The sequence below is a fragment of the Carcharodon carcharias genome, chromosome 12 (genome assembly GCF_017639515.1).
Source record: "Carcharodon carcharias isolate sCarCar2 chromosome 12, sCarCar2.pri, whole genome shotgun sequence".
In the NCBI taxonomy this organism is placed as follows: Eukaryota; Metazoa; Chordata; class Chondrichthyes; order Lamniformes; family Lamnidae; genus Carcharodon; species Carcharodon carcharias.
In genome coordinates, this window is record NC_054478.1 from 34,185,255 (window position 1) to 34,209,501 (window position 24,247).

Sequence of the window (24,247 nt, forward strand, 5' to 3'; positions counted from 1 at the left end):
CTGTTAAAGGGCTTCTCAGAACTCAGTGCCTTCACATCACAGTTGCTGCACCTCTAGAGTAACACAGAGGAATGTAGAATTTGGGAATACAGGCAATAGTGAGGGAGACGCAGCAGTATCATATATGGCATTCCATCAGTGAAGGCCTCTCATCTTTTCACCAGAATCGACACTCCTAAAGGGCCAAAGGGCATCCATTCATTGACCATAAGCAACTGATTGGTTATTAATATGCCACATCAGAGGTTGGAGCACAGAGCTAGGTTGGGTCACTCATCTTACTGAAACTTTAGCATCTCACACAGGGCTCAAGATGTTACATACCTGTGATGCCATCTTGGCCACCTCGATGTGTGTGCCAGTGTCCCAGGGACAAGGCAGCATCAACCATCATGTAAGTAGGGCAGGAAAAACTATGAACCCTTACAGTTTCCAAATGTATCATCTTCTGAGCTTTACTTTCTTGCCCCTTGAATAACTAATGTCTTCAATGTTTCCTTTCAGAGAGAAGGCAAAAACAGATCCAGGGCTCAGTGCTGCCTTTGTCAAGGCCCTAATGCAATGGAGGATGCAAAGGAAGGAGAGGCGACTCCATGCGCAGCTTCAGCAGGAGGGACATGGTCAAGTGGAGCCACAGCATGAACAGGACGGTTAAGAGAAGAGACCCAGACAACCAGGATTCGCCAGACCTAGGGTTTATTGTAGAAGAGTTTCCTATTTACAAATAAGTGAGAGGCAATGCCGTGCACATCTGCATTTATCCCGAGATCTGGTATATCACATATGACACATTGTTCGTGAAGACCTGAAGCCACCTGGAGGGTATCCCCTGCCAGTGGCTTTGAAGGTGACCACTGCACTTAATTTTTTGGCTTCTGGTTTTTTCCAAGGATCAACAGGCAACCTGTGCATCATCTCTTAGTCCGCAACACATCGATGAATAAAGAAGGTCACAGATGCCCTTTACAGGAAGGCCCATCATTATGTCAGGTTTGTTCTGGATGAAGATAGCCAGGCTGAGAGAGTCACCAGTTTCAGCACCAATTCAGGCCTCCCTAGGGTGCAATAGACTGAATGGGCTCCATGGCAGAGGCCCTAATGTTTATAACTGCAAGGGCTATCATTCTTTCAATGTACAAATGGTGTGTGATCACTAGAAGCACATACTGCACGTTTGTGCACGGTACCCTGGGAGTTGCCATAACTCTATATCTTGAGTCATTCCCAGGTGGCTGAGATTTTTGAGGGGCCATTATGTTTGCAGGGATGGCTGCTTGTGGATAAGGGATACCCACTGAAGTGCTGGCTGATGATACCGGTGTTTCGCCCTCAGAAATGTTCCATGGAGAGGTACAATACTGCTCACAGCTCCACATGTTCCCTTATAGAGCAGACCATAGGGCTTCTGAAGATTCGCTTCAGATGCTTGGACCGCTCAGGTGACTCACTCTAATACACTTCCAACAGGGTTTCCCACATCATCGCAGTGTGTTGTGCCCTTCACAATCCGGCAATGCAAAGAGGTGAACACCTGCCTGAGGGTGAACTGGAGGAGGATGAAGATCCAGAGGCCCAGGAACCTCAGGAGGCTGCTGAGGGTCAGTATGAGCGTGATCACACCATGGAGGAAGGAAGACGTGGGAGACATGCCCTTGATATGTTAATCGCTGCCAGGTTCCAGGAAGAGTAAAGTTAACTGAGGGAATATGACCATCTCTCCTAGCCCTCAGTACCATTTTCTTTCAATTCAGGGGATGTCCACCCACTTGCAGCGAGAACGAGTCCTGCATCCACACTTGTGCATTCTGACCTCATGACTCACCAGGTCATGATCTTTGCTTTGGCCCATGCAACCCTGTGAGTGAACTCATTCTGAGAACTGAGAGTCCACTTAGGAACAAGGGTGATGCGAGAGAAGACTCGAAGCCTTCGCCACTATCTAATGGTGCGACACTGCTGTGACTAAGATGGGGACATGCCCAGGGATCTCCACCTCCTGTGCCTGTCTTTTCTTCTGCCACTACCACTGTGGAGGCACAAATGCCACTAGAATGTCAATGCTGATGAGCTGCCCTCACACAATGGTGTTCCTTGAGGAAGAAGGGTTAGAAATGCTTACATCACTCATTCCCCATAAAGATTTAACCACATCTCCCTGACATCACGCAAGGGTGCGGAGACTAGTTCAACTGAGGTTGGCTTCATAGGAATGTGAATCTCACAGTGGGACGCTGTCACTGAGTGGGAGGAAGGCTAAATCTCAAAAGAAGAGGATTCCAAAGTACAAAATCGCTGACTTGTGTCTCTCTGGGCTGGTGGAGGGTGCGTGAGAGCGTTGTGACTGTTTTTCTGGAGCTTCCTCTTCGGATGAGGCCCGGGCGCTCGCACTGGTGCTGGGTGGACTTGGGGGCCTCGATCTGCTGGTGCCTAGAAAATGGAAAATAGAATTTCAGTTAATGAGCCTGAGCTAGATAAGACTGCATGTGACTCACTGTGAATGTCAGGATTTGAAGCGATGGAGATGTCAGCCGTACTAGGTTGTTAGGAGAGGCCAATCTCCCCTTCCCCACAGGAGCAATCCCTGTCCTCCTAGCCAGCTCAGCTGCAGCCTCCTCAAACTCACTGAGGGAAATTATGTTGGCCGTCCTTCCCCCAGTCTGTGATCTCTCACGTCTGTTGTGAACGAGTTTGGCCTGCATGAAGAAGGAAGAAAGGCATGTGATGAGAAGGGGTTGAGCAGAGGTTGGATGAGATGCATGTCCCCTGTGTGTGTGGTGAACCCTCCCCAGAAGGGCCAGAGGATGGAGTGTGAGGAACATGATAGGTGAGATGGTGGTGATGTGAAAATCCCTTGAGAGGAGTGTTGATATGTGTCCTGTGCTAATGGTTGTGTGAAACCCCTGAAGAGAGTAACTGTTTGAGCGCATGATGCCATGATGAGAGTTTGATATTGGAGGGAGTTGAAGGATGACTTAACCTGGCGGATCGGATGAGGTCATTCATCCTCTTCCTGCACTGGGTGGCATTTCAGGCATGGTTGACAGCCACGCTGACCTGCTCCACGACGGTCTCCCAGGCTGGGGAGGTGAGGCTGCTGCACTTCCTGCAGCCAACCCTGGGATAGAGCGTGTGCCTTTGCACCTGCACCCCTCTGACCAAGGCCTGGAGGGCCTGGTGCATGAGCGGGGCTGCTGCCTTCTTCTTCAGGCTCTCGGCCTTCCTCTTCTGGCTGCCAGACATCCCTGGTGGGCTGGAGAGAGTGAGATTGTCGGTGGGATTTTCCGCACCCGCCCGCGCCAGGATCTTCCGGTCCCGCCGCAAGTCAAAGGGCTTCCAGCTGGGGCACCGCCTCGCCGGCGGCGGGTCCTGCTCGCGACGGGGCCGGAAAATCCAGGCCTGTGCGTTGGCCTGGCCTTTAGATATGGTTCCTCAAATCCGCCAGCTGATGGTGGCCGCATGGATCAACCCCCGACCCCCACCAGGCAATTCGGGCCGATACTTGCCTTTGCATAATTAATGAGATTCCGAGCACAGAATTGGCCGCGACTTCCCGCCATTCCGGTCAGTGGGGTTGGCGCTGCCGAAGCAGCCACCACACTTCGTGCCATTAATGAAAAATTCCGCCTAGGGTAAGTAACATTCATGCGCCAGCTCCACACATACACATAATGCTGGGACCAGCTCTCTTATTCTGGCACAACAGCTTTTTTTTTTGTGCGGCAAATCCTATTTACCCATCGTCCCTGTGCTTGCTGACTTGGCTCCCATTGAAGCAAAGCCTCGATTTTAAAATTCTCACCCATATTTTCAAATTCCTTCGTGGCCTTGCCCCTCCTTATTTCTGTAATCTCCCCCAGCCTCACATCTCTCTGAAATATCTGCATTCCTCTAATTCTGGCTTTTTGAGCACCTCAATTTTAATTGCTGCACCACTGGTTGCCCTGCCTTCAGCTGCCTTGACCTTAAGCTCCGAATTACCCTTCCTACACCGGTTCGCATCTCCACCTCGCTTTCTTTCTTCGTCTTAGACAAGTTTTTGATTAACTGCCCTAAATCTCCTTAAGTGATTTGGAGTCAGATTTTCTTTTACAAAACAAAAACAAAAATACCTGGAAAACTCAGCAGGTCTGGCAGCATCTGCAGAGAGGAACACCGTTAACGTTTCGAGTCCAAATGATTCTTCATCAGAACTGTTGAAGGGTCATTCGGACTCGAAACGTTAACTGTGCTCCTCTCCGCAGATGCTGCCAGACCTGCTGAGTTTTTCCAGGTATTTTTGATTTTTTTTTGGATTTCCAGTTTTTTGCTTCTTTCTTTTACAATGTCCCTGTAAAGCACCTTGGGATGTCCTAAGGCACTCCATAAACACATGTTGTTGTCATTGTTGCACATTGATTAACATGGTGCCCAGACAAGGAAGCTGGTTTTAACAAAGTAAACATGAGCACTCAAAATATCTCCCCAAAATGTGAACTAACCAAGCTCTTACCTAAAAACACCTTACAGTCAACCCATTCAGTGCAAGCTTGGGATAGCACCGAGGACCTGCTTAGTTTTATGCTACAGCATCTTCACCAATTGATCCATCGGGAGCCGAAGAAAAATATTTCATTAGTTGAAAGATTTTGCTGTGGTAACTCAGCAGCTGATTGCTTTGCATATTGCTTCATTTAAATCAAAATCTTTCTGACCACTCTTCCAAAAATAGTTTGATGTAACGCCCTTTTGTTATTTTCTTTCCCCCGTCGTTCTTTTTAATGTTCCTTCCAAATAAAACCTAACTGGAACATAGAACAAATTTTTCTTTTGCATTGACAGCTACATGGAATGCCGGGCAAATTGTTTCTCAGCTGTATGTACACAATAACAGAATTCGCAGCCAAACGGGAAACGCTTTCCTCCTGATTATTGTGCAACTCGGATGACGCAAGACCTTGACAGTAAAAGCTACATTCAGATTAGTAAACAGAGGTGGGTGTGTTCAGGAGAGTGACCCCGCACATGGGATGGAATCTTACACTGATCAGGCGGGCATGTGCCCGTCCCAATCAGGCGTGAAATCGCACGCAATATTTCAGTTGGCGGGCATTTGCAAAAGTCAGAAGCACGCTCACTGCCAATGAAGAGGGCGATTAAGCCCATTAAGAGTGCAATTGTCTGTCAGTTTACGTAGCCCATCCAACCTTACGGTTGGCAGATGGGCGAGTCATGCCTTTGTATTTTTCATCAAACCTCATCCACGGGCAAGATGAGATTTCCGTGATGAAATGAAATGTAAACAAATGTTTGTGGACAACATTTTCATTGGGTAAATTTTCAGGTGACCGATTATGATACATGGACACTTTTTTTCAGTTTTTGAAACCTTTATTTTTGCCGTTTCAGGTCTTCAGCTCCCTGAGGCAGCTCTCTGCCTGCAGGGAGCTTCCTGTCAACGCTCGCCCGTGCCCATGTTGAAATCATCGCCCGCCCTCTTCCCACCCCAGCAGCGCTGAAATTTTCAGTGCATGTTTCATGCAGGCGGGCTGTTAAATGGCCAGTCAGAGAGAAATCATAGCTGGGGGCCGATCACGGTCAGCGGTCCGTTTTCCAGCCAATCCAGGACCCGCCAATCGCACCCGCCCACCGAGCTGAAAATTCAGGCCATGGAGTACAATTGAGTCAGGATTAGAGTCTTTTTTTTAAATGTTTTTAAGGTTCCAATTAATTTGCAGATGAGGTACATTGATTTTCCATTTGTTTTGTCATCAGGTTCAGTAATGGATGTGAATTGGGGAGTGTATCAGTCAGTGCCTACAGTGTGCTATGGGGTCCATTCATGGCCCATAGAATTCCTGGGAAGCCGGCAATCCTATGGAATGCAATACTCCTCTCCATTTGTTGCTCTGAAGACATGCTAACTTGACAAACTCAGAAGCCCTAGAGAATATGTTATCCATGACCTGGTGAGTGTAGGCCCTAGCAGCATCCTGTGATGTTCCATGTGTCACGGGTACTTGACTGAAATGACCTGCATGCATAAAATTTGACAGCGGTTACCTCCATAGCCACTGACAAGGCAGTGCAGTATTTAGAGGTATGGCTGAACCTTCTCCTTCAGCCACTCACAATAAAGATTCAGCAGCATTGTTGCCTGTCCATAGTCACCTTGTGTTGCAGCTCCTCAGTAATAATGATAAGCTGCTGTTGTCAGAAATGTAACTGGAAAAGCATCTGTCAGAGCTCAGTTGTGATAAACCCAGTACTGTGTCCGCTTTTGGACATTTCTATCATGGTATGACAGCAGATTTATGGTCAGAAATGGTCAAATACGTGAGCGACCTTTGCCTCACAAATTATTTCCCATCTTTACATTCAATGAACTTCTGTTTATGAATTATCTGACCAAGGAACTCACACTAAGTGGTCCAGATTTTGCAGTTTCAAAAATGGCAAAATTGTCAGCTTTTGCTATCCTTACTGTGCAAAACTGACAGCAACTTTGATATCCGCACACACACAGTTAATCATGTAAGTCCAGAAGCTACAGTTAGTGATTCCCTATTGCAGTCATTGTTGATGCAATTACCACAGAGATCAATGAAATTAGGGCTAATTTTTCTTTTATTCATTCATGGGATGTGGGCGTCACTGGCTGGGCCAGCATTTATTGCCCATCCCTAATTGCCCTTGAGAAGGTGATAGTGAGCTGCTTTCTTGAACCGCTGCAGTCTCTGATCCACCCACAGTACTGTTAGGAAGGGAGTTCCAGGATTTTGACCCAGTGACAGTGAAGGAACAGTGATATATTTCCAAGTCAGGATGATGAGTTGCAGCGGTCATGGGTTTAGAAGATGCTGTCTAAGGAGGCTTGGTGATTTCCTGCAATGCATCTTGTAGATGGTACACACTGCTGCTACTGTGTGTTGATGATAGAGGGAGTGAATGTTTGTAGATGGGGTGCCACTCAAGTGGGCTGCTTTGTCCTGGACAGTGTCAAGCTTCTGGAGTGTTGTGGGAGCTGCACTCCTCTAGGCAAGTGGAGAGTATTCCATCACACTCCTGACTTGTGTCTTGCAGATGGTGGACAGGCTTTGGGGAGTCAGAAGGTGAGTTACTCACCGCAGGATTCCAAGCCTCTGACCTCCTCTTGTAGCCACAGTATTTATGTAGTTTCTGGTCAATGGTAACCACCAGGATGTTGATGGTGAGGGATTCAATGATGGAAAAGCCATTGAATGTCCACTTGTTCTGCATTAAAAAGAGCAGAAAATGTTATCCCTAGTCTGAGAAGATGTAAGGATTCTGTCTGGTTGCTGTTTAAAGATTATGAATATTTGATGGACCCAGGCTTGAGCTCGAGGGGGATTTTTATATGTGAGAAAGTTACACAAAATGTCTGAGATGCAGGGATCTGACATTTTCAACTTTTAAAAAATTTACATTCTTTTTCCGAAATTTCTTTTGCATGTATGTGACATTTGGTTCGGAACTGCTTAAAGAGTAAATGTGTAATGAATTAATAAAGAGAAAAAAAACTCCCTCCACTTGTGGTCACAGTGGTGTATTCTTTGTATGTAACTGGGAACCCAATGCAGGAAATAATGAAAAAGAGCCTGTCATCGTCGGTTCAACATGAGGAACTTCCAACCATCCCATTGAGGGTATGTATATTCCGGGATGGTGTCAGAGGAGCTATGTGTGAGGAGACTACAGTTCAATAAACTATCCATTGACCACCTCTGTGATAAGTTGAAGGAGGAGGTTCAACCACATTCTCAGCTCTGCACTGCCTTATAAATGGCCACAAAGGTAACTGCAGTCCAATTTTATGCATGCATTTATTTTAGTCAGGTACCCATGGCATATGCAACATCAGAGAATGCTGTGAGGGCCTGCATTCACCAGGTCATGGGTACCATATTCTCTAGGGCTTCTGAGTTTATCAACTTGACATATCTTCAGAGCAACAAATGGAGAGGAATATTGCATTCCATAGGATTGCTGGCTTCCCAAAAGTTCTACGGGCCATCAATGGAACCCATAGCACATTGTAGGCACTGATTGATACATCTGCTACGAGAATTTTCATTAAATGTGATGAACCCTTGTGATGCCCAACTGTGGATGACTGGGAAAGTGCTCATGCCACCTCTGTCCTTTATCACTCAAATCTGCCTGACACCGTCCATAGAGTGTGCCAAGAATCTGGATGGATATTAGTTGTTAGGTTTACCCAGTAAAGCCATGGCTTATGTTACCTACCACAGGACTAAAAATGAACCACAGAAAAGTTAACACATATGATGTATCCCACAACCTCAACCCGACCCTGCTCCCCCCAGATATACTGAACCAATATTGCACAACACAATTTCAAAGTTTTTGACGTCAATGTGCAATGGAAACAGCAGGTTGTGAGAAAATCCAAATCATTCATTCCTACTTTACCCGCCCAGTCCACATCGGGGTGAAATTTATCTTGGCAATAATTATGTTTCAAAAAAAATTAGTGAAATTATCACCAGATGGAACATGGCCCCTTTTTCTACTTCTCCCGAGTGTTTAGCCAACAAATGACTAAACTCATCTGGCCTATATGTGACCCTAGAACCATGCCAATATGGTTGACTCTTGACTATCCTTGGCCTAGTAAGCCATTCAATTGTATAAAAACATTAGAAAGAATATCTTCACCAGACAAACTCCAGTTGCTCAGGAAGGCAGCCCATCACTAACTTGTCAGGGCAACAGAAACAGACAATAAATGCTAGCCTTGAAAGAGATACCCACCTTCTGAGAATTTGTTATAAGATATCAAAGGCATCAGGCTTCTTAAGTGCACTAAAAGTGCCTAATTCATGTTCCCTGCATAGGCCTGGGCACCTCTTTTGCTGCCTATACCAGTATGATGGGTGGAATACCTTACTGAGTGTGGCATCAAGGAGCCCGGGCAAAACTGGAGTCAATTGGATTTGGGGAAAACTCTCTGCTGGTTGGAGTCATACATAGCACAAAGGAAGATGGCTGTGGTTGTTGGAGGTCAGCCATCTTAGTTCCAGGACATTGCTGCAAGAGTTCCTCAGGGTAGTGTCCTCGGCCCAACCACCTCCAGTTGCTTCATCAATGACCTTCCCTCCAACATAAGGTCAGAAGTGGGGATGTTCACTGATGATTGCACATTTCCGACTCCTCAGATATTGAAGCAGTCCATGTCCAAATGCAGCAAGACCTGGACAATATCCAGGCTTGGGCTGACAAGTGGAAAGTTATATTTATGCCAACATGTGACAGGCAATGATCATCTCCAACAAAAGAGAATCTAACCATTGCCCCTTGACATTTCATGGCATTACTATCGCTGAATCCTCCACCATCAACATTCTGGAGGTTACCATTGACCAAAAACTGAACTGGACTGGCCATATAAATACTGTGGCTACAAGAACAGGTCAAAGGCTAAGAATCTTGTGGCGAGTAACTCACCTTCTGACTCCCCAAAGCCTGTCCATCATCTACAAGGTGCAAGTCAGGAGTGTGATAGAATACTGTCCACTTGCCTAGAGGAGTGCAGCTCCTACAACACTCCAGAAGCTTGACACTGTCCAGAACAAAGCAGCCCACTTGAGTGGCACTCCATCCACAAACATTCACTCCCTCCACTACCGACGCACAATGGCAACAATGTGTATCATCTACAAGATACATTGCAGGAATTCACCAAGCCTCCTTAGACAGCACCTTCCAAACCCACAACCACTACCATCTAGAAGGACAAGGGCAGCAGATAGATGGGAACACCACCACCTGGAATTTCCCCTCCAAGTCACTCACCATCCTGACTTGGAAATATATCGCCGTTCCTTCACTGCCACTAGGTCAAAATCCTGCAACTCCCTCCCTAACAACACTGTGGGTGTACCTATACCACATAGTCTGCAGCGGTTCAAGAAGGCAGCTCACCACCACCTTCTCAAGGGCAATTAGGGATGGGCAATAAATGTTGGCCTAGCCAGCGAAGCCCATAATCCTTGAATGAATATAAAAAAAAAATGTCCATTATGGAATGCGTGCATGTAAACACCACCCATGCCACTGGATATTTTGATGCCTGTTTTACATGGCATAATTGCGAGCAAAACCATCAGCTGTCTTAAATCCCTCCAGCTTTCACATTCTCTACCTTGTAAAACCTCTCAAAAACCTCTCTGAGCTCTCTGCGACTGTGTTGATTCCTATGTCCTTTTTATGTCTTCCATCCTGCCTTCCTCCCCCTGCATTAGCACAATTTGGACATTAAGGGCATTGAATCGATGCAAGTAGTTAATCATTCATCAGACTGAATAAATTATCATTCTCCACTCTGTTTATCCTGCTTTCTGTGGTTTGGCCTTGAGTTAATAATTTCATATTTTCTTTTTGAGTTTTTTTTTGTACTACCCCAAGGGAAATGCTGGTTTATTAAAGTATCTTTAAAAGTAGAAAAGAGATTTAAATTTGCATAGTCAGTAGGAAATAAATCTTTGCAGTGATAGATTTTAGTATACCTTACGATCTTAAGAGAATACAGCTTCCAGTTTGAAACCTGTGGATAGGACGTGGTAATCATTGGGTCACAGGTGGCAGCATCTCAAGCAACAGCTCCATAATGAACACCTTAGGCTAATAGGCATATATGGCCTTTAACCTCTGACAGCCATGTCATTACAAACAACTGTGCTTCGGAGATAAGCTGAACTGAAAATCTATTCTGCTTCATTCATTTGCTGTAGATCCTCCCATTAACAGCAGTAGTTCTACTGACAAATGTTTAGTAGCGACAAAATAAGCGACAAACCAATTCAAACAACATGATTTATAATGTTAGGTAATAATGTAAGCGTGGGTGGCACAGTGGGATCTCAGAAGCAACGCCAATGCCTTGATGGTGGCCTGAAAGGATGAACAGATGGGATTTGAAGATAAAACAAAAGAAGTCTCAAGTGTTGGAATTCTGAAATTAAAGAAGAAGATTAATACCAGTGCATTCGTTGGGCTTTCAGCTTTGGTGAGACGTTTAAAATAAGCATGGATTTCACCGCTTCATTAGAATCCTGATTTTTAACATCCCCCACACTAATGAGAATGGGGCCATGTGGGCACTTAAAAAGCTAATAGAGGCCTACCCAACTGATCCTCATTGGCCTTGCATCATTGTACCATTTTAACTTGCGTGTTCCGGCCAGCCAGCAAGGCCCTTATACCAAGCGAGGGCCTGATTGGTATTCTGTTGTGGCTGAGTTGGTACCATTCTCACCTCTGAGTCAGCAGTTAAGGTCTCACTTCAGGACTGAAGGAGTGCTGCATAATAGGCGGTGTCATCTTTTAGAGGAGATGTTAAACTGAGGGCCCATCTGCCTCCTTGGGTGGATATAAAAGATCCCATGGACTATTTTGAAAAAGATTAGAGGGATGATCCCTGCTGTCCTGGCCAATATTTATTCCCCAATCAACTCACAAAAAACAGATGATCTGGTCTTTAGCACATTGCTGTTTATGGGGGATCGCTGTGCGCAACTTGGCTGTCACAGTTCCTACATTACGATGCTATGCCCCAAAAGTAATTCATTGAATTTAAAGAATTTTGAGAAAAGTGCTACATAAATGTGCATTTCCTTCCTTTTTTTTAATTTTAAAAGTCACAGTCTGCTAATGTCTTTCAGTTCACTTTAACCCCCACTCTGGCCACACTTGGTACTTTTTTTTATTCATTCATGGGATGTGGGCATCACTGGCTCAGCCAGCATTTATTGCCCATCCCTATTTGCCCTTGTTCACAGGGCATTTAAGAGCCAACCACATTGCTGTGAGTCTGGAGTCACATGTAGGTCAGACTAGGTAAGGATGGCAGATTTCCTTTTCCTAAAGGTCATTAGCGATGGGTTTTTGCAACAATCGGCAATGATTTCATGGTCATCATTAGACTTTTAATTCCAAATTTTTTTTTTTTACATTTTGAATTCAATTTCCACCATCTTCCCAGAATCCTGGATCTCTGGATTGCTAGCCCAGCAACAATACCACTACACAATCGCCTCCCCATATCTTAGGTCTAGGCCTGCAGTAGTTGAGCCAAGTAGGTAAGTGTATTTCAAAAAAATGGTTTCCTTGTTCGCCAGGAGTAGCAGGAGTGCTCCTAGGGGCCTGGCAGTGAAACCTGTACCCTGGGCTCTCTTCCTGCTGCCCAAATTATAAAGTAAGCCAGAAAGCTTATGCAATCCCATGGTTTGGTGAACTGATGGACTGAATTTTCAGCTCATCAGCCCAGTGTAAATGGACCCAAAAATGCTGAGAAATTACTTAACCATCCCATTACCACTGTTGATGTGGCAGCAGTAATGTTCACTGGGACCTAGCACGAGGCAACCAGAGCTGTACATAGCCAGTTAAAATGGAATCCCAAGGCACATATATGGGACAACTTGTACAATTTATACAGAGCCTTTAACATAGCTAAACATCCCAAAGTACTTTACAGGAGTGTAATCTAACAAAATGTGACTCTAGGTTACATAAGGAGATATTATTACAGGTGATCGAATGCGCATGTTACAGGAGGAGAGATGGGCTAGAATTTTACCTTAGCCATGCAGGCACATGTCTTGGTTGATTTGGATAAATCGAGGACTCTTAAACATTTGCAGAAACTTCCTGCAGAAAGGCCCCTTCAGTGCAGAAACCCGTGCAACCATCAGGACAAACATGGAGGTTGTGTAGTCAGCTGGAGGGACCTCCTCAGGAGAGAAGGAGAGGGCCAAAAGAGAGCGGATGCCAGTTGCCGACAGGCACCACAGCCTGCCCCGTGGACCAAGAGGCACGGCCAGAAGGTGTGGAGGGCCAGCAGGCTTTGCAAGGGAGAAGGGTCAGGAGAAGTGACCATGCTATCTGGGCATGACAGAGGTCCAGTGCCGAGGAAGGTTCATCCTCTCCAGGGAAACTTTCCCCTCTATCTTCAACATGATTGACCCTGAAATAGCCTCAGTCTGTTTAGGTGGTCACCCTCTGCCAGTGGCTCTGACGGTGACTGTGGCCCTGAACTTTTCCTCAGGGTCATTCCAGGAGTCTGTGGGAGATCTCTGTGGAGTCTCGCAATCCACTACCCAAAGCTTCATCCACTTGGTCACTGATGCACTGTTCCAAAGGGTCAACACCTTCATTCACTGCAGGACCAACAAGGCCAGTCAGCCAGACAGAGTGAACCAGAGGCTTCAATGCAATTGTAGAATTTTTCGAGAATTCAGGGAGCCATTGACTGCATGCATGTGCCCACCAAGGCACCAGCGGGTGAGCCAGGTGACTTCATCAGTAAAAAGGGCTTCCACTCCCTAAACATCCAGATCTTGTGACCACAAGAGTGAGATACTGCAGGTTTGTGCCATGTATCCAGGAAGCTGCCATGATACCTACATCCTGCGTCACTCCCAGGTGTCAAAGCTGTTCATCGCACCAGCACAGTTGGATCACTGGCTACTGGAGAACAAAGGCTACCTGCTGAAAATGTGGCTGATGACGCTGTTAAGACACACAAGGAATCCAGCTGAGGAGAGCTACACCCACAGCCATGTCTCCACAAGGGCAATAATTGAGAGGATAATGGGCCTGATCAAGATAAGGTTTCACTGCTTTGTCCACTCAGGGGATCACTGCAGTATCCTCCAGAATATGTCTCCCTTGTTGTTGTAGTCTGCTGCACCCTACACACTCTGGCTCTCTCAAGGGGGGACCTATTGGACGATAAAGACAACGATGCTGTTGAGGATGCAGATGACGATTCCAGTGCTGAGTCTGAGGAGGAGCCTTATCATCCCCAGGATGAGGAGCAAGATTCTGAACTGAGGATGCTTATGGCAGGTAGGGAGACCAGGGAGGCCTTGATTCAGAGGATTTTCAGTTAGGATTCCAAAGCCAAGCGTCAAAATGATGGCAAGGAGTTCACCACCTCACTGATCGGTGCTGATGAGGCCATCCTGTCACCCTCCACTCATGTCCCTCCCTCTGAAATAAACTTTGCAGCCCAGTCCCTCTGTGACACACGACTCCCAGGCCTCCTCCCTAACAATCGCACAAAGCACAATAAGGCATTGCAGATAATCTCACATTTTAATAGTGAAGGGAGAGATATACGCACACCATTACACACGTGCCAATGAAAAATGATTCACCAATGAGACCTGTTCTGTGATCATAGTGACCTAAATTTCCACTGTGAGTGCTACATCTTGGTGCTTCCCCCTCGCTGGCTGCTGCATTGGAGGCAGGCTGCTGACTTTGATGCCCCGTCGGCCTTGATGACTTTGGTGGATGTCCTCTGGTATCCGGGGCCATGGTGGGTCCGACTGGATGGGAATGTCCAGTGCCATGGCTGGGCACTGCTCAGTCATCATGGTCTCCTCAGGTGTGACGGTCACTGGCAGAGAGGCAAAGGAGCTGCTCCCATCATCAGGAGAGCCCTGTGGGGAGTCCCAGGTGCATGGAGCCGCAGGTCACCTGGCAACATGAAGTTTGTTTGAACCTCCCTGCTCACCACAGATGGATGGGCAGCTAACAGAGTCATTCGGTGCCTCATCCAACTCTCACATTGGCAGTGACCTGCTGAGGTTGCTGCCAGTGTGTGGGCTCACAGACCTGAATGCAACCCCAGAAACTCTGATTGAGTCTCTGGGGCTGCTTTTCCATGACAGTCACCACTCTCTCTATGAAGGAAACTGTGTGTTCAGGGTTCTGGGCCACTGCAATGCTCATACTCTGCATGGACTCCTCCAACAGAGACCATGGTGCACCGACCCTCAGAGACCTCCATCAGGTCTCCAGGCACATCCTGCTGGACATCCAGCATGCACCGCCTAATGGATGACTCCAGAGGCTCATCATCTGCTTGGGGCTCAGCACTGTCCTGGTCTCCCGAAACCTTTTGACTGTCAGTGCTCTGGGCGCTCTCCGCCAGCTCCTCAGGAGAGTTTGATGTGCCTTCCCAGTGATTAATGCCATCTGCTCTGGAATGCTTATGCCCACCAACATGTTTGTATCTGCGCTGGTGCATGTTGCAGAGGGAGGATGTAGCACGGGTGCATCGGGTAGCAGGTCATCCTCTGATGTCAATGAAGGGTCCTCAGGATACTTCTGGGGTCTAGAGAACATTCCATCTGAGAGAGGGAAAAAAAATGTGTATCTTAACCAGCATAACAAGCTGAGACTGCATGCAGTCTGGTTGCTTCTCAAAATGGACAACTGGCTGAGTTAAGACTTCTGAGTGGATGATCGGTGTTAGTGGATTTCACCTGTCAGTTTTTCAACAGCTGTCTGACATCTCTCATATTCCCTTCCCCAATCTCTTCCTTGTCCAATAGACTCTTATCCTCCTCCGAGACCCCTGCGTCTCCATGACCAGTAGCACTGGCACCATGTTCACATGCCATCTTGAGTATATGCTCCTCCTTCTAACTTAATATCAGAAGATTAGGGACACCACCATCCTCTGTCCTTGCTCCTGTGCATTGTGACTCTTCTTGTCCTGTAAGGACAAAAGTGCTTTCATTAGTTCCACCCTCTACATGCTAGAACATACCAGCCAACCCCCCAAAGACACAGGTTCAGATGCCCATCACATTGCGGCAACTCACCTTTACATACCTGCCAGCCATCTGGTCTAATCACATGTAGCCTTTAAAGGCACAGGAATAAGTGCCAATTTAAGCTCGGGATTTCACACCCGTGTGCTCTAACAAGTGCTGCCACACACAAACACATCTGTCCACAGTTACATCTGGAATCAGTACTCACTCTGGCAGAGTGCAGAAGGTCATTGAACATCTTCCTGCACTGTATCCAGGTCCTTCACACTACATCATGTCCACTGACCAGAGTTGCCCTCTCCGACCATGCCATCTTTGCCAAGTGTGGTGACCACTTCTTTCCGTCTCACGGCAGCAATATCTCACATCGGGCACCGACTGCCTCCAACAGAACCCGCAGACACTCCTCAGAAAAGTGGGGACTGATTGCGCTGGCCATTCCCACCCTGCCTGGCATGGGCTCCGTGTGTGGATGCCATATTGCAGACACAAGGAACAGCACAAGATCTAAAGAAAAGTAGTCTGACCCCTGGAAAATCACAGCAGCTCCCTGAGGCAGTTCCACAATGATTGTCAGCCTTCAGGGAGCTCTTTTTAATCCCCCACTCGCATCCTCATTCATCCCTGCGCCGGCCTCTTCCCACACCGCACCCCCCCACCCCCACCTCCCCCCCACCTACACCCCCCCATCCCACCTACACCCACCCCCGCCCTGCTGGCAATGCTGAGCCTCTCTCAGTGCAGGTTTCATGCTGGCCGTCAGTTAGTTGGCCAGCTAGTGTGAAATCCTCGTCAGAAGACAATTGCAGGAGGGTGCAGATTTCGCAACACTTTTGATCCCGCCGATCGTGCTCCCTCGACAAGCCTAGAACTCAGGACATGGAGGTCTTTAGGGAGGGAATTTCAGATCATGCACGGCGGGAGGGGAGCACAGACATGGTGAAGATTGAGGCCATGGAGGGATTTGAAAATGACAACAACTTGCATTTACGTGAAAGTTGCCCCAACCTCTGGAGATTAGGACCTCCCATAGGAACCTACCTTGCTCAGGTACTGGCCAGGCTGTTTGATACTGCAGCAACCTAGAGCCGGCCTGGAGCCAGTTTTTGGCCTCAGTCTGGGAGCCCGAAACAAATTTGGCCCAGTCCTTAAGTTGAAGAACCAGTCAGTTAACTGCTACATTCCGTTGGTCAACCACCTGGATACCGCTAATACTGAGATGTCTTTCAACATTTTGCAAATAAGTTTTTAAAAGACATGAGCCCAGATGTTAAAAACATTCACTGGCAGTTTTTATTTTACACATAAGTTTTGCTTTGAGACAGTCCCCAGATGGTAAAGAATTCACTAGCAAAGATGTCCTGTTTCACCATTGATTCTAATTATTCTAAAGACACACATGAGTGAGAAAGATAACTAGCTCATCATCAATATGTCTCGCAGTGCTTCTGGAAGGGCTGGGGCACAGGGTTTGTGTCCATAATTTGAACTTTGAGTTCCTAGATCCTTCACTGTTTGCTTTTAGTCTCCAAATGCTGATGTCTTGCATACTGATTGGCTCTTTCTGAATTTTAAAAGGATCAATTTCAAATCAGAAAGGAGTTAAACATGATTTTTTTTTGCCATATTCAGGAGAAAATGGTTGACTTCATGTACTGATTTCCAACAGCCTTTGCAGGTTGCTGGCAAAAAACTAATTGTTACTTTAATTTCTCATATAAATGCGTTATTTCTCATTCCTCAAATTTCTTCTCTTTATTTGTGTCTCTTGAGGGCACTGACTCATCCATGCATTTCCTCAAGGGTCAGTTTCCCAAATGCATTAACTGCTGTTCTGCCTAGCTTCACTTTACACAGATTCAATTTTTCCAGGACTCAATTTCCGAAACTTTATTCGGTGCTAAGTCCCCCTGACCTATTTCCCTGTTCTCCACTGGCTCTGTTTCTCCAATATATTTACTTCAACTCTGATTCCCATCTACAAATTCTTCTTTGGGCCTTGCACCACCCTAGTTTTATAGTTTCCCTCTCTTCTGACTGATCTATTTTTAGCAGTGTGACGGACCCCGAAGAGAAAAGAGAAAAAAACTTACATTTTAAGTCGCAGGTTGGGGCCCGGAGTTAGGGCACGTCTTAATGGACCCTGGCGGTCTCTGTGCATGCTCCAGCCATGGAATGGCCGTACATACACAGTTTGTTCTTCTTACAATCGTTGATCTTTCTGCACATGCGCAGTTGATCCATTTCAATGTCTTCAGGCTGGTAAACAGCCCTGCAGACAAGCGCAGTTTGTTTATTTATTTTCGCTTTTTTAGCTGGAAACTTGTTCCTGCACGCCTGCACAGAAAGGAGTAACAAGGCCCGAAAGTGAAACAGCGCGAAAAGGTTAGGGGACCTTCTACATCTACACAGAGGGGCGCCATTCTGCAAAATGTGCGAGCAGAAGCAGGAAAGCAGAGCTGCAGGGAGCAGGTCCCAAAACAAAGAAGAAAGGTCCAGGGAATTGGGCAGAAATAAGTCTCAGGGAGACTGTTAAGTCAAGGGACAAGAACGGGAATCTGAAACAGGTCCTGTTAAGTGAAATTGAAAGTAAAGAGCACAAGAAAAGGCTCCGACTTAAAGAAACAGATTTTCCAGGAGCTGGCTTAAAGCAAAGTGGGCTTGAGGGAAGCCAGAAGATCCGAGGAGACAGCCTTACTATGGACTTTTGGACCAGCAGCCATCTGCTTGGCACAGTTGAATGTCTGCGAGAATGCGTTTGGAATATGAAGCTTGAATGCACAATGAGCTCCAGGGGAAGGGGAGATTGAAAACCTGGAGGTGGATTCTTGTTGAGGATGCCGTTGAGAAAGCGTCATTTAGGAGAGAATTCCAAGGTGAGTTCTTTGAGCATGGAGGTTGAGAACACTTGTGAGAAAGACAGAGATTTAGTGAGACCATTTGGCTCATGGTGTAACAAGCGTCTGGAGTGGGGGGTGGGGGTGGATGGTTGATGTGAAATCCATGGCATCTGTCACGCATTGACGTTGGGCGTGCATCCCGACGTCACCATGCGATCTTTCATTCAGCGGGCACATGCTGGAGTCAGCTGCCCCCCCCACCAAATTGTCAAAGGCCTGTTAAGGCCACTAATAAACTAATTAACATCATTGTGTGTCTGATCACTGTTCACCTATTAGTTTACATGTACTGCATGCTGACTGTGAATATTAGAGTTTAAGATAGCTATTGTAAATTGTGGTATCTTTACAAATTTGTATGTATCTGTAAAGCTTTAGTTGGGGTGAAGTAGTGAAATATAGCTTTTTCTTTCTTATTTAATAAATGTTTCATCCTTTGTTAAAAGTTCGTAGCAGACTCTTATGGCTGGCGTTTTCCAGCCCAGTCATGGTGGATCCTACATGGGGAATGCGGTGGCCGATCCAAAAGTCCGTTGACTTTCGGCAGGACCAGACAATCCTGGCAGCCAGGGGGAGGGAGCAGAAAATCGTGCCCTTAGACTGTTCAGTTGCGGCCTCCCATGTTTCTAAACAAAAAATAAAAGTTAGAACCTATCAAACTGGCTTCCAGCCTGGGATTTGACTTGTCCAGCTGGGATGATTACAGCAACAAAGCTTTCAGTTATTGTGCCTTACACTCTGGAACTCCCTTCCTAAAACTACCCATCTCATTTCTCCAGCTCTTCAAGAGCTCCTCAAGGCTGTATCTAAATTCACACCCCCATCACCTTCCCCAATTTTTTTTTCCTGAATTCCTTCTTAGTGTCCAACTCCTCTCTCCACTTTGTGAAGCACCTATAAGCCTATAAGACTTAGGAGAAGAAGTAGGCCATTCAGCCCACTGAGTCTGCTCCACCATTCAATGAGATCATGGCTGATCTGATAATCCTCAACTCCACTTTCCTGCCTTTTCCCCATAACCCTTGGTTCCCTATTGATTAAAAATCTGTCTATCTCAACCTTGAATATACTTAACAACCCAGCCTCTACAGCCCTCTGCGGTAAAGAATTCCACAGATTAACTACCCTCTGAGAGAAGAAATTCCTCCTCACCTCTGATTTAAATGGGCAACCACTTATACTGAGATTATGCCCTCTGGTCCTAGACTCTTCCACAAGGGGAAACAACCTCTCAGCATCTACCCTGTCAAGCCCCTTAAGAATCTTATATGTTTCAATAAGGTCGCCTCTCATTCTTCTAAACTCCAATGAGTACAGGCCCAACCTACTCAACCTCTCTTCATAAGAAAATCCCTCCATACCCAGGACCAACCTAATGAACCTTTTCTGGACTGCCTCCAATGCCAGTATATCTTTCCTTAGAAAAGGGGACCAAAATTGTTCACAGTATTCTAGGTGTGGTCTAATTAGTGTCTTGTATACTTTTATAAGACTTCCTATTTTTGTATTCCATTCCCTTTGAAATTAAGGCCAACGTTCCATTTGCCTTCCTTATTACCTGCTGAACTTGTATGTTAGCTTTTTGTGATTCATGCACGAGGACCCCCAAATCCCTCTGTGCTGCAGCTTTCTGCAGTCTTTCTCCAGTTAAATAATATTCAGCTCCTCTATTCTTCCTGCCAAAGTGCATAACCTCACATTTCCCCACATTATATTCCATCTGCCAAGTTTTTGCCCACTTACTTAATCCGTCTATATCCCTCTGTAGACTCTTTGTGTCATCCTCACCACTTGCCTTCCCACCTATTTTTGTGTCATCCACAAACTTGGCAATAGTATATTCACTTGCCTCATCAAAGCTACTAACATATGTTGTACATAATTGAGCCTCCAGCACTGATCCCTGCAGCACTCCACTAGTTACAGAGTGCTGTCCTGAAAATGCCTCCCCTTAACCCAACTCTCTGGGCAGAATTTTATGGCCCCGTTTCGGTGGGGACGGCGCTGTAAAATGCGGCGAGACATTATAATCCCCATTGACTTCAGCAGGAATGTAAAATCCCGCTGCCCTAAAAATCTGCCCTCTGTCTTCTATTAGTTAGCCAATCCTCTATCCATGCGAATATACTACCCCCAACACCATGGACCCCAGCACACTGACGCATGAAATGATGCACAGTGACGTTGGGCGTGCATCCCCACGTCACCACGCGACCTTGCGTTCAGCGGGCACGCGCCGGAGTCAGCTCCGCCCCCACCAAACTGTCAAAGACCTGTTAAGGCCATTAATAAACTAATTAATGTCATTGTCAGAGCTGCCTGTCCAGTCTTAAGGCTAGGGAGCAGGCAAAGAGTCCGGGCGGCCTTCTAATTTTTCATTCACGGGTGGGATGAGGTTTCATGAAGGTTTTATTAATCAAAAACATTTTTCAATCAAAATTCATAAACATGTCCCAGCTCATATGACACTGTCACATGAGGGGACATGTCTGAATAAATTTATTATTTTTTTTCACAACTTTACAATTGCATTTAATCTCCCTGAGGCATGGAGCTGCCTCAGCGAGATTGCTGTGCTCTTTCGAGCACATGCGCAATAGGGTGCAGGCCCCGACTCTCCCTCCTCCCTGCGCCCGCACAGATAATGCTAAGCGCTACCGGGCATGCATCACACTGGGCAGGCCTTAAATGGCCCGCCCACATAAAATGGTGCCATGCAGCCGATCGCAGGCGGCAATCAGCTTCACGCCCGTCAGTGCCCACACCTGACTGGCCGCCTGACAGGAAGAAAATTGTCCCTTTGGGTTCTTATCCTAATAAGTAGCCTAATGTGTGGCACCTTATTGAACACTGTTTGAAAATCCAAGTATATTGCATTTACTAGTTCCCCTTTATCTGTCCTTCTTGTTACCTTCTCAAAGAATTCTAAAAAAATTGTCAGGCATGATTTCCTCTTCATGGAGCCATGCTGACTCCCCTTGACTATATTATGCATTTCTAAATGCTCTACTATTACATTCTTAATAATAAACTCTAACATTTTCCCAATGACATATGTTAAGCTAACTGGCCTATAGTTACCTGTTTTTTTGTCTCCCTCCCTTATTGGATAAGGGCATTGCATTGGAAGTTTTCCAATCTTCCGGGACTTTTCCAGAATCCAGTGCATCCACTGCCTCTGTAGCTACTTCTTTAATATCCTAGGGTGTAATCCATCATGTAGCCCCATTAGTTTCCCTAGTACTTTTTCTCTAGTGATAGTTATTGTATTTATTTCCTCCCCTTCTTCTGCCCCTTGATTAGTTAGTATTTTTGAAATGCTATTAGTGTCTTCTACCGTGAAGACTGATGCAAAGTATTTATTCAACTCCTCTCTCATTTCCTGGTTCCCCCTAACTACTTCCCCAGCCTCATTCTCTAAAGGGCCTGTGTTCACTTTGGCAACTGTCTTCCTTTTTATTTATTTAAAGAAGCTCTTACTGTGTGTTTTTATATTACTTGCTAGTTTACCCTCAAAGTTTATTTTCTCCCTCATTTTATTTGGTCATCTTTTGATGGTTTTTAAAACTTTCCCAATTCTTTGTCTTGCCATTAATCTTTGCCACATTGTATGTTGTTTCTTTCAATTTAATGCTATCCTTAACTTCCTTGGTTAACCATACCCTTCCTAGAATCCTTCTTCCTCTCTGGGATGTATCTTTGTTGTATTTTCTTAAACATCTGCCATTATTCATTAACCACCTTTTCTGCTAAACTCCTTTCCCAGTCCACTCCAGCCAACTCTGCCCTCATTCCTTTGTAATTACCCTTATTTAAGTTTAGCACAGTTGTTTCCAACCCAAGTTTTTCACTTTCAAACTGAATGCTATATGTTACCATGTTATTGTCACTGTTTCCTAGGGGATCTTTTCCAATGAGATCATTTATTAAACCTGCCTCATTACACATTACCAGATCCAAAATAGCCTGATTCCCGGTTGGATCCAAAACATATTGTTCTCGGAAACTGTCCTGAATACACTCTATGAATTCTTGCTTGTAGCTACCTCTGCTGGTTTGATTTCCCCAAGATACATGAACATTAAAGTCACCCATGTTTAATGTATTGCCTTTTCTACTAGCCCTCATTATCTCATGATTAATCATCTGTCCTACAGTATATCTAATGTTAGGGGCCTACAGACCACTCACACCAGTGTCTTCTTCCCATTGTTATTTCTTACCTCCACCCATATTGATTCTACATCTTCCGATCCAAGATCATTTCTTGCTGTTGTACTTATTCCATCTCGTACTAACAAAGCTACCCCACCACCCTTTCCTTCCTGTCCTTTCGAAGAGTCACATACCCCTGAATATTTAGTTCCCAGTTTTGATCTCCTTGCAACCATGTCTCCATAATGGCTATAAGATCATACCCATTAACCTCTATTTGTGCTGTCAATTCATTGATTTTGTTCCGAATACTACATGCATTTAAATAAAGAGCCATTAATTTTGTCTTTTTTTACCATTTTCCCCCCTTTAACTCTATTTGTTGCTTTTATTTTATGTTTGTATACACTATCCCTTCCTGTCACATTCTGGGTATCATAACCTAACTAGCTGCACTGCAAAGCTGCCATATCCTTTTGCTTTGTAAGCCTATGTATAACCCTCTCCAGAGCCCTCCCCTCCTCCATTTAGTTTAAAGCTCTCTTACAACCCTAGTTATTTGATTCACCAAGAAGCCCGTCTCACTGGAACAGCTCCCCTCTACCCCAGTACTGTTCCAGTGTCCCATGAACTGAAACCCATTCCTCCCACCCCAATGTTTCACTACATTCAAGGTGCAACACAAGAGGAAGTTGTTATTGATAATGGTAGTGTTTTCTGGAAGCTTTCCGATAGCTTGCTGAAGAGACCATTCTTCATTTGTGAGCCTAAATAGTAAATGCCAGTGAACTGTTTGACCATAAGAACATAAGAAATAGGAGCAGGAGTAGACCATATGGCCCGTCAAGCCTGCTCCATCATTCAATACAATCATGGCTGATCTTGGGTTTCAACTCTATTTTCCCACCCGCTCCCCATATCCCTTACTTCCCTGCGGGACAAAAAAATTGTCTATCCCAGCCTTAAATGTATTCAACAATGGAGCATCCACAACCCTCTGGGGTAGATTCCAAAGATTCACAACCCTTTGAGTGAAGAAATTTCTCCTCATCTCAGTCCTAAATGATTGGCCCCTTATCCTGAGACTGTGTCTCCATGTTTTAGATTCCTCGACCAATGGAACCAATCTCTCAGCATCCACCCTTTCAAGCCCCCTCAGAATTTTGTAGATTGCAATGAGATAACTTGTCATTATTCTAACCTCCAGAGAAATATCCCAATTTACTCAGCCTCTCATCATAGGACAACCTCCTCGTCCCACGGACCAGTTTAGTGAACCTTCCTGTACCGCCTCCAATGCAGGTGGAGACCAAAACTGCACACGGTTATTCAGATGTGTTCTCGCCAAAACCCTGTACAACTGTATCAGGACGTCATTAGTCTTGTACTCCAATCCCCTTGCAATAAAGGCCATCATGCCATTTACCTTCCCTTGTGGTGCTTGCTGCACCTGCATGTTAACTTTCTGCATTCCTTGTACAAACACGCCCAAATCTCTTTGAACATCAACACTTACAAGTTTCCCATCCTGTCTTCATCTGACATCCACAGGAGTCACAGGATAGTAATCAAGAAGAAACTCTTCTCCCAGCTGTTCAGCAA